We start from the raw sequence: 18,928 nt of genomic DNA, 5'->3' as shown, positions 1-18,928 counted from the left end.
AGAGAAGGAAGGAAAAAGGTGGAGAGGAGATGAAAGGGAAAAGATAAAGTAAAAGAATGATTATTTCAGATACTAGTTATCACTGACCCAAATCCAAAATAGTGGTCTCATTAAAGTGGAATTGGGATCTATTATTACATAACATGTTTTTACTTTTAATTATCTCTCACAAAATGAACACTTAAATTAACACACATTCATTTGGAATTTAATAGTGAGCTAGCTGGCTGATTTATTCTAGGGAAGTAAAGACTGATAAAAGAAAGGAAGTTATATTTTGCCTTGTATGAAAATGAACTAAATCCAGTTCATTAAAACTCTTATCATCAAGCACACACATAAAGTTACTATATTAGTTTGAAGAAAAATAGAAATGAGTGAGATCCAAATAAAAAAAAATCAACAGAGTGATTCATCCAGCAGTATCCACCAAAAATTTTTTACTGCTTGTTTAGTAAGTGCTAAGGACTGCCAGGTCAGGCGACACTGAGGATATAATTGGAAACAATAAAGAAATGATTCCTGCACTCGTAGGGCACTTAAGTTCAATCTGATTTTTTTTGCAATGTGAAAATAAACATTAATTCTCCACTGCTATAATTTTATAATTTAATGCATTATTATTGGAAGCATAGAAATATACACATAAATCTCAGAGATTTTTTGACAGTTATTCTCAAATTAGTAATCATTCATCAGAGATTTTTAAAAATCATATCAGGCTGTATTTCTGTTACAGTCTCATATTTTATCTTTAGCTAGAAGATTTTTTTTCCCACTGCATTTTGTTCAGGTATTTTTTAAAATACATTTTCATACCCAAAGGATATAAGGTCACAGAGTGTTCCCATTACGAAGAAAGGAAACAAACCAAACCAAAAAAAAAAAAAAAAATCTGATGCCATGATTCTGAGAAAACACATTACCAAAATAATTGGTAAAGAATCCTAGGTTAATTTTTAGCAACATATAGTTAAAGCACTTCTTTACATCCCACTTAAGATTTCCTTCAGTTTAGCTTCATCAGTATCCTCACTGATAAGACATGAATTTATAAATAAATTTCTTCTCTCAAAGCAGTTAAGTATTCAACATCTTCAAACTGAAACTGTACTTAAGGTTTCCCAAAATATGAAAAAAAGTTTCAATTACTGTTCAAATCCCTTTTTAGCACAGAGTTTGCTAATTTTTTGACAATTCTTCAGTTGTTTTGAAAAATGACATATATATACATGTATATCATTGAAAAATAAAACATTGACTGTCAGATATAAATAATAAAAATTTGCTTTTAAATGGCCAGCCCTATTACATGGCTGAATTTACAATGTTCATGTCTGACGATAGTAGGTATATACCATGCTGCTCCAAGCATAGGGAGCCGATTGTGCTAGAGCTCAGAAGCAGGAAGAAGTTCGGAGTATTAAAACTTGAAAGAAGGCCAATGCGGCCAGAACATGAGAATGAGAGACTGATGAATAGATGGAGTCAATATTGCATGGACTTGAATGTCAAGTCAAGAATAGCAGAATTGAGAAGACAAGTTGGTGTGATTAAGATATGGCAGTGGCGGTAGGGAGAAGTAGACATATTTAAAAGATATTGGTGAGCTAAAAACGATCAAGACATCATATATTTTGGATATGAGGTGGCATGAGGGACATGTGAAAACAAAGATGACTCCCAGGTTTCTAGAAAACACAATTAGATAGATGGTGGAATCATTCATGAGGACTAGAATCATTGGGGAAGGACTAGATTTGTTGGGGAAGAGAGTGAGTTCTGTTTTGGATATGGGAAATTTGAGGTATCTTTAAGATATCCATATAGATGTATTAAGTTGGTCTTTGTATTGCATGTTCGGAATCCTAGTTAGACATAAATGATTAAGTTCATTTTCCAAATTTGTCAGGAGTGCTGGTATTCTTAATCCAATGCATATCCATTGTCTGAGATTCAGGTAAAGAGAAGATTTCATTAAAGAATGAATTGAGCATCTCTCAAATAATATAAAAGTCCCTCAGAGAGCAGCTTGTGCATCCATTCTTCTTTGAAGCCGTCATTGTCTTGACTAATTGACCATTTTCACTCTCCTGTGCTTTCAAAAAGCTTTGCACTTTCCTGTTGCGACTTAACAGATGATGCTTCAAGAACTTGGCAATATCCTCTCCTTCCAAGCCTGGATTGGAGTGGTGGTGGTGGTGGTGGTGTGCTGTACTTCCTATGCCCTTGTAGTTATAGGCCATGTAGACTGGATCTGGCTTATGGTCTGTGACCAGAAATTATATATGTCTCTTATAGCAGCAAAGTAATTAATTGCTAGTGAGAAAACTCCCAGTGCTTTCCTCTCTACTGCAATGAATCCTTAAACATTATGTTGAGATGACAATGGCATAAGTCACTGAAGCCCTCATCAGTTTGGGTCCCCGAATGACTATGTAAATCAAAAGACCTCTCCACCTCTTCCTTCCACCCATATACACACACACACTGATCCACAAAGCTTATTTAGCATAAGAAAGAAGTCTTCGTTATGTAATCCCTGAGAGTTTTGTAGTGTTTGTTACCACAGCATATCCTACAATATGTACCTTATTTCACGGCTCACATCTAAGTATAGTATCATTACTTGTTTATGGTGTCTCTCTTAACTGAACTATACTTTATTCTTCTTTAGTGGTTGATAATGTTTGAGAGATTACACTCTTTAAATATTTTTGAGCATATTAATGAATGCCTGAAAAATGGAGGACATAACCTCCAACCTTTTCCACCATCATGAGAGAACTCATATGGATAGTAGGGAAGCCAAAGGAGCATTTCTGTGCTGGGCCACTTATATGTCTAATGAGCTTGCAGGAGAATGTCATGATTAATTACAGATGGTCACACATTAGCACAGCAGTGTATCACAGATATCATCTAGTAAAATCCCAACATCATGAACTTAGTGCCAGGTTGACGGGCTTTGTGTTATTTGTTTTTTTAATTTGAACACAAAACCCTAAATACTTATGCTCAATCTTCACTGTCGGTTGGTTCCATAGACTAGTTCTCTACTCACTACTTTAAAGGAAGAAAATTCATCTATCATATCTTTGTATATTCCTCTACTCTATAAGAAAGTTTACCCATAACCAAAAAAAGTACAATGTATAGACACCATTTCAACCAAAAGAAAGCATAATATCTTTTCACGGATAGCTATTATAACTAATAGCTATTACCTGAATTCCTCAGAAGGTAGCAAACCAACTTGGATCTGCTTGATGGAGAATAGCCAATAATAGCACTAGTGTCAGATGCATTGTGGGCTTTAAGAAAATCATCAGAGTAAATTCACCCAAAATCACCTATATGTGAATATAGAAAAAGCATTATAATTTTGGTATGGAAATTCTATTAAATTTCATGCATTTAAAGTATGATAATACCCTATGTTCAAAATAAGCCACTGCAAGTTCCTATATATCCATTGAATTATACTTATATATGTTTAAACACGATTTTAAATGTACTATAATTCTTTAAAACCTGGTAATACTTTTTAGGGAAGTGTTTATAAAACTACAGATTGTTACCCATTAGTAGGTTATTACATTAACTTAGTTGGTCATAACCAGTATGTTTTAATAAATTATAAAAAAGATAATTGGAAAAGAATCAGGATACAACACCAGTAAGAAACATTCACAGAACTTTTGTGCATCTTGTGTGTATATGTGTTTATGGACTGAGTCTGGATATCATTAAAAAATATTAGAAAATGTAGATTTAGTAGATTCATTCACTCATTCAATAAACATTCTACAGAATGCTTTCTTCCTAATATCTGTGAGGTACTAGAGAATCAGAGATGATAAAAAATTTCATTGCAAAATCCTGAAAAGCTTGCATTTAGTAATCAGATATTAAAAATTCAAATACATTATATACACAAGGATATAAGTATAAGTGTACTAAAACATAAGACATTTAGGATAAAGAGCCTTGATTTCGCAGATAAGGAAAACATAGAGCTATCACTTATTGAGCAGAATAGTCCATTATACTCTTGCTATGTTTACACATTGGTGATTTTGTGTGAATTTAGCAAAGAAAACTCCATTTTCAAAATATGTTATAATCAGAGTATACTGTCTATAGGAGTCTTAGGGGGAAAAAGAAGGCCATTTAAGATTGACGCTTTAATTATTGCTTCATTATTGCTGCAGCGTATTGAGTGTTACTGCAGCCTCACACAAGATAATATGCCTGTGTAAGCACCTAGTTTACTATCATACAGTGACCTAGGTAGACTTTGGTTATTGAGTTCTTGAAACCAGGATATGAATCGAGAGAGAGGAAAAATAATTTCCGGTTAATGCTCTAAGACCTGTGTTGTCTAAATGATAATCGACACAAAATGATTTGTTTCATTATGTTTCAGTGTTTATTTACTTTTGTTTCAAAATCTAAATTAGAGTTTGGTAGGATATTATCAAATATATACTCAAAAGGAAATTACAGTGGAAAAAAATCATTACCGTGATAAAAAGCCAAGATGTTCACTTAAATTCAGAGAAGTAATAATAAAATTGGAGGTAGGCTGTGTGTTCAATGCCCTTAGAAATGAGGGCAGAAGGGGAAAGGTTATTAAGATTTAACAAAAGATATACAATAAGTATTTATAGAATACATACCATAAAAGAAAAGGAGTTACTCTTCTGAAGATGAAAATGGCGGATAAAAATATACACCTATATGACACAAAATGAGAATTCATTTTGAATGTCAGGGTAGAAATATGTATGTATTCAATGACTGTACCATAAAAAAATAATGTAAGCATATGAACACAGTCTGGAAACATATTGTACAGAATTGAGACACCACATACTTGTATATTAAATAATGTTCAGGTTATATTGTTTTGAAATTTTCCTTAATAATGTTTGTAGATTGTTTTTAATTAAAATATTGAAGCAGGGGTAAACTCATGAAACCAGTATTTTTACACTTCAGCTGCCTTTTGTCCCTTCCATAATTACAGTGTCCCTCTTATCTACGGGGTATACATTCCAAGACCCCCAGTGGATGCCTGAAACCATGGAAATTGCCGAACCCTATATATACTTTTATTTTTCCTATCCATACATACTTTTTCACTCAAAGTAAGCACTTTACAGCTTCTCTTTTGCATATCAAATTGAGAGCATCACTACTCTTGTGCTTTGGGCCCATTATTAAGTAAGATAAGGGCAACTTGAACATAGGCACTGAAATACCACAACAGTCAATCTAGTAACTTAGAGGGGGACTAAGGGAGATGCGGGACAAACAAATGATTCATATCCCAGGCAAGAGGGAGCAGGATGGCGTGAGATTTCATCGTGCTACTCAGAACGGCACACAATTTAAAACTTATGAGTTGTTTATTTCCAGAATGTTCCATTTAATATTTTTGGACTGTGGTTCATGATGGGAAACTGAAACCACAGAAAGCAAAACCATGATTAAAGGGGACTACTATAGCCCTGACTTATTCCCACTGCAAAGCTTCCACACTGGGGGTTTCCTCTAGCTGCAATATTCTTCCCCTGATAGATACATAGCTGGCTGTTTCTCCTTTTATGTCTAAATTTACATATTTTCCGTTGACCAGAGTCACAGGGCTACTTTGTTTTATTTATTAGGCTGTTTTATCAATTATAGCATTTCTTACTATTTGACAACATCTTAGGTTTTCGTTGTTGGTGTTGTTTTTAATTGTCTGTCTCCTCACATTGAATGCAAGCTCCTTAAAAGCAAAGTACTTGTCTGCTATGTTTGTTTCTGTATTCCCAGCATCCAAAACAGTGCCTGGCGTGTAATAGGCACATCATGGCACTTACTAGAGAAACACATTATTTCTAAATAATTCCCTTTCAGTTTGAGGTACAGCAAAGAGAAAATGTGCAGTTTTTGTGCAAATTTATTCTGTGGCATCTGTAGCAATACATATGTAGTTAGAGCAATTATAAAGTAAACTTTAAAACTCCTTGAAGTAACATCACTGACGCAAAACTAACAAAAATATTAAGGACTGACATATACAAAGGTGGCCCGGGAAGTATCTTCAGCTGGCTACTCTCTGCTTTAGTGAGCTGAGAATCTAAACATCCTCAAACCTCTCTTCCCACTGCATTAAAAAAGAAGAAGCCAAAGCAATAAGGCAAAGACCTAACTAGAGCTAAATTACACTCAACTCAGGCCTCAGCCTCTGATATTCAGGCTTTTCATGCTGGTATAGTCATACTGCTTATTAAATTATTGAATATTTCCAAACCTGTTTGTAAACAGCCATTGCTTCAAGCCTTCTGAGGGCCACTTCTCTCCACATCCTCAACTACTATGGGCCTTTCCCTAGAATTCCCTAGATCTTTCCCTGAACCATCAGTTAAGGGGTTAATGTCTGGGACACTAAGGGACCTGCTCCAGCATCAGAGCCAGCAGGCATCCCTTCTGGTGGGTCAATGCCCATACCTTATCAGCTAGTAGGCATGCGTTGCTTTTGTCTGCTCTAAATCTAATCATTTCCTTCTTGCAACAGCAGAACTCTTTCTACATAGTTGAGTTATGCTAGTTTCAACTCTCATATCCAGAGATTATACAAGGCCTGGCTTACAAAGATGTCATATTTCATAGCCTGCAACATAGTGACGGGTCCACGGCAAATGACCTAAGTTGTTCCAATCAAGCTCATCCTGGAAAGCTTTGGAAAAAAAGACTACTTTACATGGTTTATATAATCCTATAGTCACTGGAAACATTCTTAACCACTGTAAAGAAAGAATGTGACTCTAAATAATGCAAAGAAAAGTAGCATGGGTGGTGGGATGTAGGTGGGGGTGGGAAATGATATGCCTGGTTCTGATCATATGGTTTTATTTCCCATTTCCGACTATGACCAATGCAGAATATTCCTGAACTTTGTGGTAACCTGACCTCTAGAATCTCTTTTCTTTCTCAAACCATTTTGAGTTAGGTGGCATTTTTATAATTGAAATAATTCCTAACTATAAAAAAGGCGGGGGGCAAGGATGGTAGGCTCTGCTTTTATTAACAGAGTCCCAGGCATCTTGCAAATGTTATTACATTACCTTCCTGGTGAAATCAGACTTTTAGTAGTAAAACGTATTATTGAAGCTCCCCATGTCAGAGTAGGTATTAATACCCAGGTCTATAAGACTTCAAGTTTCATGCTTTGATCATATTGCCTTGATGGTCATTAAGTCAAACTATGAAGTGGATAAAGTTTGCTTATGACACGTCAATCTCTTTAGGTCACTTCTAACATTTTGCCGCCATCTGTTGCTCTTCTGCCAGTGAGGAGCTAAATAGTTATATGATTAATTATGGCTGAGTATTGGCTTTGTAAATATAGACTTCTGCATTTGAATCCACATGTTGCTACATAGTAGTTGTATAGTTGTGTGACAATTCCCTCATTTAAAAATTGCAACTCACACATTTTAGAATAGCTATTATCAACAAAGACATGTAATAACAAGTGTTGGAGAGGTTGTGGAGAAAAAGGAACTCTCATACACTGCTGGTGGAAATGTAAATTGGTACAGCTAGTATGGAAAACAATATAGAGTTTACTCAAAAATTAAGAATAAAATTACTATATGACCCAGCAATCCCTCTTCTGGGTATCTACTCCCAAAATATGAAAATTTTATCCATAAAGATATTTGTATTCTGATGTTCACTGTCGCTTTATTTACGTTGGCCAAGACACAGAAACAACCAAAGTGCCCTTCGATAGATGGTTGGATAAAGAAGATGTGATACATATATACAATGAAATATTACTCAGCCTAAGAAAAGATGAAATACTTCCACTTGCGACAACATGGATGGATGTTGACATTATTATGCTACTCGAAATAAATCAGACAAAACAAGTTGGGAACCATATGACTTCACTCATATGTGGCATGTAAAACTGAACATAACAAATGAGCAAGACAAACAAACAAAAACTCAAAGATATAAACAACAGTTTAGTAGTTACCAGAGGGTAAGGGGGGATGGAGGTGGTAGAAGAGGGTAAAGGGGGTCAAATACATGCTGATGGAAGGAGAACTGACTCTAGGTGGTGAACACACAATACAGTATATAGATGATGTATTATAGAAATGTGCATTTGAAACCTATATAATTTTACTAACTTAGGTCAATTTAATAAATTTAATAAAGATAAAAAATATAAATTAGCACCAATATTATATGGTTATTGGGAATATTAATGGAATGAAGCAAGCATGAAAAGTATACAGGAAAATGCCTGAGATGTAGTAAGAACACAATATGATTACCCTGTTTGTCCCAAAACCTCATAGTTACCTATTTAATGCTCTAATTAATCTTGCATTCTTTCTATAGGTCTTTCCCAATTAAAACGTGTTTCCTTGTATCAGATCAGCTAGAAAGTCAATGATGTTAATCCATGTTGCAATGTGTATGGCTATTGACAGTCACTCCCAATTGTGTTTCAGTCGTAACACAAAGAATTGCCACTTGATGGACTTCACACATTATTATGAATAATAATTGGGGCTTGTATATATCCCCTGCTTAACCCTTTCTCCCTTAGAATGTAAGAGAAAAAGCATCAAGAGACTCAACAACTTCCATTAATGTTAGGTTCAGGAAAAAGTGAGAAGTTATGTGTGTGAGTACCAATGAGAAAAACGAGAGATTCCATTGGAGAACTTGTGGTAAAGCTCCAACACACATTATTTCAATTGCATCTTTGTGTACTCAAGGAAGTGGCTTAGACTACACAGTTTACAAATAAGGAAATCAATGAGAAGACATTCAATATCATAGTGATATAGCAATGACTGAAGGCCAACTGAGCCTAGTGACTCAAGCTTAGTGACTTCTCTTAGAGATTAGAAAACTGTTCTGTGAACAATTTAAAAAAGACAAATATAATTTATTTCAAAGTTAGAGTAAAAGAAGTAATGACAGTACATTAAAATGTTCTTTTCAATGAGAAGAATAAAGACTATATATCCGATATTCAGTGATGATGTTAGATTTTGTTTTTATTTTTGGTGAGAAATAGCTAACTAGTTTTTATATATTGAGAGAATTAAAAGATATACTTCCTTTCTGTTATTAAATGCTGAGGCACTATGATTCTGTAGGTGAAAGTTATAAAGGGCTTCGTGAGTGTCTAGTTGTAGGCAGGTAACTTAACTGCTGAGTCTCCTTTATTTCATCTATAAAATGGAGACTGTCTTCTTTATCAAAATCAAATAAGGCAATACAATTTAAAAAATACAGTGCTATACAACCGTCATGAGAACAATAATTTAATTATCTTTGGATGACTGAAATAGAAAAACAAAGAAAGGTGCCTCATAATACGTGCCAATTTATTTGTCTGTTTATTTTTGGTCTTTTAAACATTACTGTTTTTTCTCTCTGCAATCGGGTTTGTTCTAGAAATTACCAGTAGGCCAGTCTTTATATTTAAGAACGTAAACATTCAAATCATGGCAATTCCATTTAAATGTGCTAATTACATAAACAAATTGAGAGGCTGCTCCCTTATTTATCTATACATGTGCTTTATGAGGCTAACCCAAAATGCACAAAAAAACCTAAGAATTAAATTTCTTGGTTGTTGACAAAATAATAATAATAATCCAACTGGTCGAGAGAGATAAGTAGTACAGCGTCTAGAGTATCAAGCTCCCAGTTAATGGTTCTATAGGAAAATAATACATTAACATATTTAAAAAAAGAAAGAAAGAAAGGAAGAATGAATAAGGAGAGGGTAGGGAAGGAAGAAAATGAGAAAGGAAGAAAATTCAAGGAAAGGAAGGGAATGCAAGAAAATTACTGTATTACTCTTTTATTTGGAGAGGTGAATCTCTTTTACTCCAGCAGTGAGTAGTAATATGCTTCAATATGTGCAAGTCTGAAAGTCCAGAAGTCAAGAGAAGTAAATCTGTTGCTATGTATTCAATATATAAATGATGAAACAGATTCTCAAAGGCATAATGGAAATAAAGTCTACTCCACGTTTTCCTGAAGTAGTCGGCTCTCGCCTATCAATATTCATTTTGTGGTATGTAAGAGTGTATCTTTGATTCTCCCTTCCCCCCCAAATTTGAAAACTTGTATATCAAGTACTTTTTGTTTTTTGGATGCTCCTCCATCTCCCCCCCACACACACACACACTATTTAGCAGCAGGGCAGTTTTGGTTAATCTAGAAGTATGTTGGCTTTTTGTTGAAATGTCACTTCCTTGAATTATTAAACTCAGATGTATTTCAAGGTGATTGCTTGGCTTTTTAAATTTAGCATTATAGTAAAACCACTAAAAATAGATACATTACTTGTAACACCATGTTGTTAACTAAGGTTCAACAGAAGAATTTCCTGAACACAGACAGACAAAACTCAAGCACTTTTAGGCATATAACGGTCTGGTTTATATATATATTTAAATATAAAATCTGTGGCCATGGATCCTGGACATTGATTAAAATAGGATGGTGATGTTATTCTATTTATAGAAGAGATTCTGGTGCTCTAGAAAAATTCTCTAATGCCCACTGGTTCACTTTATGCATTCCTCAAATCTGATGAAAATGCTAGGGATTAGGCAGAAAGCCAGCCTTGTAAACTAGAATCTGGCAGGCATTCCAAGTCAGAAACAGATTCAGTGCTTTGCTACCTTGTCTTTCTCCTGAAAAATTGTGTCAACTTTTCCCTTTAGTAATCTGGCTAACTCAAAGCCTGATTGCTTAGAGGAGCTCAGCTAGGCCTGAGTAACCCGTTACATCACTGTCCTTGTTTCAAAGATCATTGAGTCATTTATCTAAAAAACATTTGTTGATTATTTTTTTCCTCGTAAGCAATTTGCATATGTCATAGGTGGTGAATAAGGACCTATCCATTGTTTGTAGTACATAGAATAGTGGGGTGCAGTATATCATGAGGAAAAAAATACACTCAATTGGCTTCTCAAGGAGAGTTCAAAGAATTCTAAATTGACATTTTAGTGAGTGTGGCCTGCTGCTGTGATGCTATGTTGTTGTTTATACTTACAGTAACTCTCACATAAAATTATGTTTGCAAATAGATTAGTAATCCATCCTAAAACTACCTTATGCGATGTTTCACAATAATATCCAGAGATTCCTTAAAAAAACAAACTGGTTCTAAATATCTGTGATTATGAGGATGCGGTATGTGAATGTTTAGGAGTCTTCATAACAAGACACAGATGGATTTGGGAAGTGAAGTACTAAAGCCAATCCGAGGATTTGAAATTCTTTTTAACAATTGTTTCATAAGGGGGAAGAAAGGTGGTAGATGTGGGTAAAGGGGATCAAATATATGGTAATGGAAGGAGAACTGACTCTGGGTGGTGAACACACAATGGGATTTATAGATGATGTAATACAGAATTGTACACCTGAAATCTATGTAACTTTACTAACAATTGTCACCCCAATAAACTTTAATTAAAAAAACAAAAACAAAAACAAACAAAAAAAACCAATTGTTTCAGTTTTATCCACTATTATAAATTAGTAAAAAAAAGTTACACTGATCCATGGTTTAACAACCTTACCTTTGCTTGAATCACTGGTGAGTAATCAAAAGAAATTCCATGAAAGAAAGGCTATTTTATCAATTATCCTAAAACCTATATAAGATGCAGCATCACATTTTATATAAATATTAATACTAAGGTTGGTACAGCTATGTATCTTTTGCCTGACTATTTTCTTGTGCTTTTGCCTTCCTGATGATGAAAATATCAATGTAGCAATTAGTAAATCCAATTATCTGTTTCCAAGCTAGAGTGAAGCCTGGGGTGACAAGTAAGGAGGCTAGTCCAGAAAGGAAATGGGCCTCAGGTCAAAACAGGAGGCTGTCCCCTGGAGGCCACACCCAGGCAACTCTCACCAGAGGTGCCCTGTGGGTTTGCCTGATTTCCCCTCTGTTCCCATGCGAATTTAAAGATGGTTATACTCCAGGAAGGTGTGGGAGGAGGACAAGAGATAAGTTCTCATTTAAGCAATTGCAGCATAAGAATGTTTAAAAAAATGAATATGTCACATTTAAATAATCCTTTGATTCTGTTTGTGTTTTAGTGCCTATGTGCATTTCATCTTTGATTAACTAGTTGAATTATTTAGAAAGAAAAAGGAAACATTTATCTATTGCAGGAAACAGCAAGCAACTCTTTTTACTTACATAATACCCTTTGGCAAAAATAATAGTTAATGATATGAACTCTAAGCCCATTAGAATTATAAGCAAAGCTACATTTCACAAATAGAGAAACAAGTTCACTGGGATCAAGTAAGACCATATTTCAGTACCATACCTGGATTTGATTAACTGGATATTTCAACCAAAAAATTAGTTCTTGACGGAGGCATTTAGCTAAATGTCTTATTCACAGTATTTGCAGTTGCTGTAGCATGGTTGTAATTTGGTATGTGCAATGAAATGTTGTCTAACAGAGCTATTAGGAAATTATATCTTAACCAAAAAGTTTCACCAGATTCTTATACTAGCTGAATAAACAGCCCTTCTCACTCTACATGGAAATTTTCCAGTTCCCATTTGGTGTAAACAACTAAAGAGTAGAAGCATTTATTATCCTCATCTGCTTTACAATTTTCCAGAGCTGTTTAATAAAATAGACTCCCTATGTGTAATATTAATATGTTCAAGATACTACACGTGAAACCTATATAGGAATAGCTAGTATTTTGTTCTTTGTACCTCCATAATAGCATTAACCAAAGAAGATGAACTTTGACTTCCTCTCACTTACATTACTGGTAAATTATGGAAACCAGGGTGCCACATCCCTTCCAAGCACTGAGTGTATTTGTAGAGACAAAACAAACCCAAAGAGAATCAAAACTAGTTCTAAACAGTTAGAACCTGTGGTTTGACTAATATTAAAATTATGAAAATTGCACAAATTAAAAAAAACTGCTTTGCATTTTTCAAAGATGTGGCAGAAAATTCATATCTAGAAATATCATAAATGTGCTATTTTTATTCTAAATAGGTTTTAATTTGTTTTAGAACTCAAATATTGTTTTTAAATTAAGGAAAGGGATAGTTTAAAAGGAGGCTTCTTTGCAATAGGACCTCTAAAATTATGTTTAAAAGTACAGAAGTAGTATCTCTGGTACTAACTCTTTCTACAACATAGAAGTATTTCTCATTGTACACTTTAAAAGTTTTTTTTATTTTTTAAACAAAACATTGAGGGTTAGAGTTTTATTCCTATATACTGGAAAGGACAGCATGCTGTCTTACTTGCAATAGATAGCATTAATGTATTTGCAATATATTTAAAAATATGTTTATTTTTCTATTACTAACACATGTGAGTAGAACGACATTCATATGTCCTGCTACCAGGTTATCTTATAGTCAATATAAAAATAGCTCTTCAAGGCATCTCTTAAAATGACAAAGAAGCTGACAGAAAATTGTTGTTTTCTTCATATTGGAAAGATTAAATTCCATTTTAAAAAATGGCCACACTTAATGGAAAGATTTGAATCAAGTTTACAAAAATATTATGAAAAAATATTGATCATTCCTAGAGGAAATATTAAAGATACCAATCCACACCCCTTACCAGAAAAAGCAATGATAATCATATCATTCAATTATGTAAACTATTAAGAACAAGTATACCTTTACCCAAACTTTGAAAGAAACACTTGATAAAAGCCTTAAAAAGACAGAAACTTTATCACCCTGTTATGTCCACATCATATAAAAATAGGATTTCATCTTATTTGTTACCTGTATATAGAAGTGCATTTTCTGGTACTGAGAAATTTTTTTCATCCATGATTCCTATAAAAATCACTTCTTCCCAAAGCCACAGAAGGGCTGTTCAAAGTGAAAGAACTAGACCCCTATTAATTTTGCCTCTGGGTATTCCTAGCCTTTCAACCAAAAAGCCATTAAAAGCATTCACAACACAATGTCATTTTTCTTTGAATGGTACTTTTAAAAGGAGTACTCCCTAGTTTCAGAAGATTATATGTTACTTTCCATTAGTTTCTAATCCTTTCAGAAAATTCTCATAATTTTAATATACATAAATATATGTACACATATATGCATATATATCCTGAATGCTACTTGAAAAAACTAATTTATTTATTTAGACTTCCACATACTTTATCCTTTTTTAAATACTTTGGTCAATTTTAATGGAAAACAAACTCAGCTAGAAAGCTTCTCTTCTATTGTAAAATTTTGATACAGGTGTATTTATGACAGAAAAATAATTTTTAAAAATTTAAATCACAAGTGGATTAGATATTTAATTTTAGAAAGCATTACTTTTTTCTGGCAAAACATTTGTGAGACCCACACCTACATCATGCAATGGCATAAAGCCTAACTTTAGTCTTGGTTTTCTAAAATATTAGACCAAATTTGCTCTATTATGTAATCAAACTGTTTTATTTTTGCTTTCTCTCCCCCAAATTATTTAATCGCTTCCATTAGGGAAAGAAATATTATGTTCCAATTTGGAATTAATGACATCTCTTCCTGGCCGTTGCACAAACTGGAAACCATAACAGCTATAAGTATTACAGGCTAATATAAATGTCTGTCATAAGTGTGAGTTCTTTAAGATTAGATGGCTCCAAAAACCTGCTTTGGGGATTCACTCTAAATTGACTAAAATACTGACTTCAAAAGAGATGAATTGATATTATGTCCATGTATCATTAGGTTAACGGTAAGTTCAAATTACATTTCTAACACATCTTGTATTTTATTTATTAATCTTCCAGTTCATTTTGCAAATATAATTAAGAGAAACTACTATATTCTAGTTTTATTTTAAGTTAGCACCAAGTCTAATATGCAAATCTTGTAATCTAAATACCATGTTATCAATTTTTGTATTTCTTAATTAGAACTACCTGATAATTTGACCAGAGAAAATAACTAATACTCTCCATTATGAAATGGAGTTTAAAACTACTCAACAACTCTCCATTATGTACTATTTCATGGAATTAGTATGTTAAGATTTGTCCTGTATTTTTGCAACCTTTAGTTCTCATAAAAATATCTTAAAGTCCAATTGCCATATTTGTCCTGAAACATTAATAAGATTTACAAAGCTAGTCTTTTAAATGGAGAAAAGATGAAGATTGTATGAAATTGTTATACCAGAACATTCTGTGTGATGACAGCAATAAAGTCTCTCCTCAAGCCACTCACTATTGGAAATATTGGAATTAGTTCTGACTTCTAGTATATATACAGACTTAATTTTTCAACATTATGTGAAAAATTGAATATATACATATCTTTTACATGTCATTGCTGTAATTAACATTTGTAAAGAGTCATGAAAATAAATGTCACAAACCAAGAAGCCTAAACTTTTACGTTTCCTAAGACAGTGGAGAAATACGCAAACAAAATCTTATTTTGCTCACATGGAACACACTTGATTTTCTTTTTGTACATCTTTTCATGTCTAAACTTGTTAATTCAGTTGTATACACATGAGGCAATTAAGCAATTTGTCCTTTTGTCCTTGGAACGAAAAGGTGGCACCTCTAAAAATTAGAGTTAGCTGTCAACAGAGATACTCCATTAAAAAGGAAAAAAGAAAGAACATTTAAATGCCAAAGCTCTAGAAAGATCTTGTTTTCTGTGACTCTCAGTAATTCTACTTAGAAGAAATAAGTGCATCAAATGGAAAATGGTTGAGAAAATAATATTCATTACATTGATGGTAAATGAAACTAGCTCTTCTCTAAGTTGGTGTATAAAACTTATGTGCTAGGATATATGGTGAAAAAATACTTTCTGGCGTGCATAGATTAGTGAGGAAGATTAGGAAGAGTTGAGAAAGAAGATCCCCTTTTCTTATTTCAAGTGGACATGTAGAAAAAAATGTAAGAGTTTGCATTTCCCCTGGTAAATCAAAGGAAAAGATTTATCTGGACATACTAGCATCTTCCGGCTTTCCTGCACTCATGTAGGACCCACTTGGAATGCTTCCCCATTAGATTCAACTAGGCACTTCTCTCTACTTCCTCCCATCTGACAGTAATCACTTAGATATCTCTGATGCATAATAGGAAAGGAAAGCTTATATCATTGATGATGGAATTGGAAATGGCTACAGCTGCCGTCAAGGCTCTGTCCCACAAGTATTTTGTACTTGACCTATTATACAGTCAGTCAGGGTACATAGTTGTTTTGCTATCTTCCTCTTTCTTGAGAACAAAAACATTTCTCCTTTAAGATTTTTAAAATTTGAGGTTATCTTCCTACCATTACTTTCTAAACTTTGTTCCAGTACAAGAGAATTATTGGCTAACTGAGCTTCCATATGCCTTCTAAATAAAGCATGTAAACATGATGTTTATACAGTTTCAATCTATTAAATATTATTATTAAAAGAAAATAAGGCAAGACATGAATTTGATATCCAGGTGATAAAATGCAAATAGATAATGGAAAGGTAGAATGAAATGACAATGTGTACACAAAAGTAGCTTTAGCACAAAAGTTCAATGGTTTCTGTATTTCACCAAAGGGTTAATATTACAGAAAGTGAAAATCAACATGTATGCAAAGCTAACCAAATTAGCTTTCTTAAAGTAGAAATCCAAGTCTCCTCATAATACTGGTGTCACTTACAAATGTTTAAAACTTTACATGTTTACTTTTTTTTTTGCCCCCCAACATAAAGGCCATACCAGAGAACCTCAGGAAAGTAGTAATCTGTTTTTAATTTTTTTCTTTACTCGAGAAACACCTCAAAGTTCAGATATTACCAATGAAGGTCAATACCAAATAGTCAGCCCCAAAGGACAGATGGACACAGGAAAAGTCAGATGGTTTACACTTAAAAACAACAGCAGTTAAGCAGTTGAATGTGGGTTGGATCAGTGGTTTATTTTTGTTCCATTGGAACGAATCGAGTGAGAGACATAGCCTCTTGCAAGGAGATGAAGTCAAACTTGATGCTCCCCCTCTCTGACAGCCCAGGCTGGATGGCTTATCTACTTGCTTCTTTTGGTTCAACTGCTTTCTGTACTCTAATTTTCACAGCGGTTGCATTCTACCTTGTTTTTCTTCTCCCCGGGGCAAAAAGAATTCTTTCTTCCTTCACCACCCCCTTCTTTCCTCTGAGAAAAGGCAATCCTCTCCAGGAAGAGAAAGAAACCCTGTGCGTGCTTAGGATGGGAGAAGGGTGGAGATGAAAGAGATTGAGGAAGGTGTGGAGGGAGGTGAGAGATTCAGACTGGAGTGGGGGATAGAGGAGGGAGAATGAGGGAAAGAAAGACGGAGCAAGAAGATGGGGGATGCCCACCATCAACTCCAGGCTCTAAATCACCGGCACTGTGCAAAGTGCTTTTCCAGGAGATGCACATGTGGTCTCATTATATTTCTCACAATAGGCCACCCGGGGCTCCCTCCCCAGGTCTCAGTCTCCCACCACCAAAACCCATGTGTACCGAGAACACAATCTTGCAGACAGATTCAAACAAATAGGCACCACCTAGGTGGCCGCGCCGCCAGTCCCGCGGTCTTACCTGGAGGGAAGACTCGAGGTGGTGCTGGTCTCTGTCCCCACTGCTTTCCCCGGCGGACCCGTGCAAGACACACACGTCTGCTCGCTGCCTCTGTTCTTGGAGGGGCAGCCTGTAACACAAAAGGGGTGTGTGGGTGTGGGTGTGTGGGAGGTTTTCCAGGGCCACCAGCTGGTCCCAGCTGGCCGCCCCCACCCTACACACACCCCTTCGGGGCGCTGAGCCCCCCCTCGCCGCTGAGGACCACCCTGGGGGGTTTGCCCAGTGCAGCCTCAAGTTGCTGTCTCTGCTAAGTAGTGCTGCTGCCGCCGCTGCAGGAGGAAGTGGAAAGACACTGGGGGCAGCACTCGGTCTAGAGCAGCTTCTCCAGGAATCCCTCCAGTGAGGAGGCGGCCGCCCATCATCTCCCAGCCCCGGCCACCTGATTGGTTCCACCTCCGGTACGCTCTGCGGAGGAGCCAATCCAGGCGCACTAATAATAGGTGGATCCGCTCAGCCAAGATCGCCCTTCCCAGTTCTGTTAGTGTCTCTCCATCCCCACAGCGGACAGGGACCTGAAGAAGGGGTTGGGGGAGGGCTAATGGGAGGGGAGTGAACTAGGAGGGGACAGAGCCCAAGGAGATGCAATCAAGGGCACCCGATATACCCTTTGGGTAGGAGCAGGGATGCCCCGAAACCTGTTCGGAAAGCCCTATGCACGGGAGGAGACAGCATAATACAAAGCTTTCTTCTTCTTTTTTTTTTTTTTTTTAACTTTCCATCAAAACCTGCCCTGATACTGAGCATGCCCAGACTGCAACAGTGCCCTAGGAGTTCCGATGTGTGTGGGTTCGCAAGCTGTGGGGTTTTGAAAAGGTGGGAAAGGGGAAGGAGAGGCAGAAGTTTGTCTTTGGTCCTTTGACCCCACGGAGTTGTGAAAGCCAAGCAGGGTTGGGATATGAAAGGATTCCGCACGAGTGCCCGCAAACGGAGGCACCGGGAGGTGGCCCTCTGGGCTACTGGAGATTAATGATATTATTTGGTCGGGGTTCGGGGTGTGGAAGCCGGAGTGGAATAACCTGAGCGTTGCTTGATGCCCAGAGACTTTTCGCGAAGGGTACCGTGGACCAGAGATGCTGAGCAAGCTCGGTCTCACAGGTGGGGCCGGGAGCGCGACTCCACCCAGCAGCGGAAGCTGCGAGGCCGTGGAGAGTACAGTGGAGTTTCCACTGCAGTGACCGACAAGTTTGTAGACTTGGGTCAAGTACGACGTTGTTGGGGATTGTTTCTGCCAGCCGCCTCCCACCATCTCTCTCCACCCTTCGCCGGC

General features: G+C 36.0%; 1 protein-coding gene across 2 annotated transcripts in view; it reads right to left on the bottom strand.

Moving 5' to 3' along the window:
- The window catches only part of SYT1 (synaptotagmin 1), a 507,590-nt gene extending 489,592 nt beyond the window's left edge, over nt 1-17,998 (bottom strand). Inside the window, exon 1 of one of the 2 annotated variants that reach the window (XM_081059199.1) lies at nt 17,623-17,998. The gene's annotated coding sequence lies outside the window, so the exon portion shown is untranslated. The remainder of the gene's footprint in view (nt 1-17,622) is intronic. The other variant, XM_081059198.1, reaches the window with a different exon arrangement.
- Nucleotides 17,999-18,928: the final 930 nt, after the last annotated feature.

Source organism: Rhinolophus hipposideros, assembly GCF_964194185.1.
Source record: "Rhinolophus hipposideros genome assembly, chromosome: 9".
In the NCBI taxonomy this organism is placed as follows: domain Eukaryota; kingdom Metazoa; phylum Chordata; class Mammalia; order Chiroptera; family Rhinolophidae; genus Rhinolophus; species Rhinolophus hipposideros.
The sequence above is the reverse complement of the archived record's forward strand: the minus strand, read 5'-3'. Positions and strand labels throughout refer to the sequence as shown.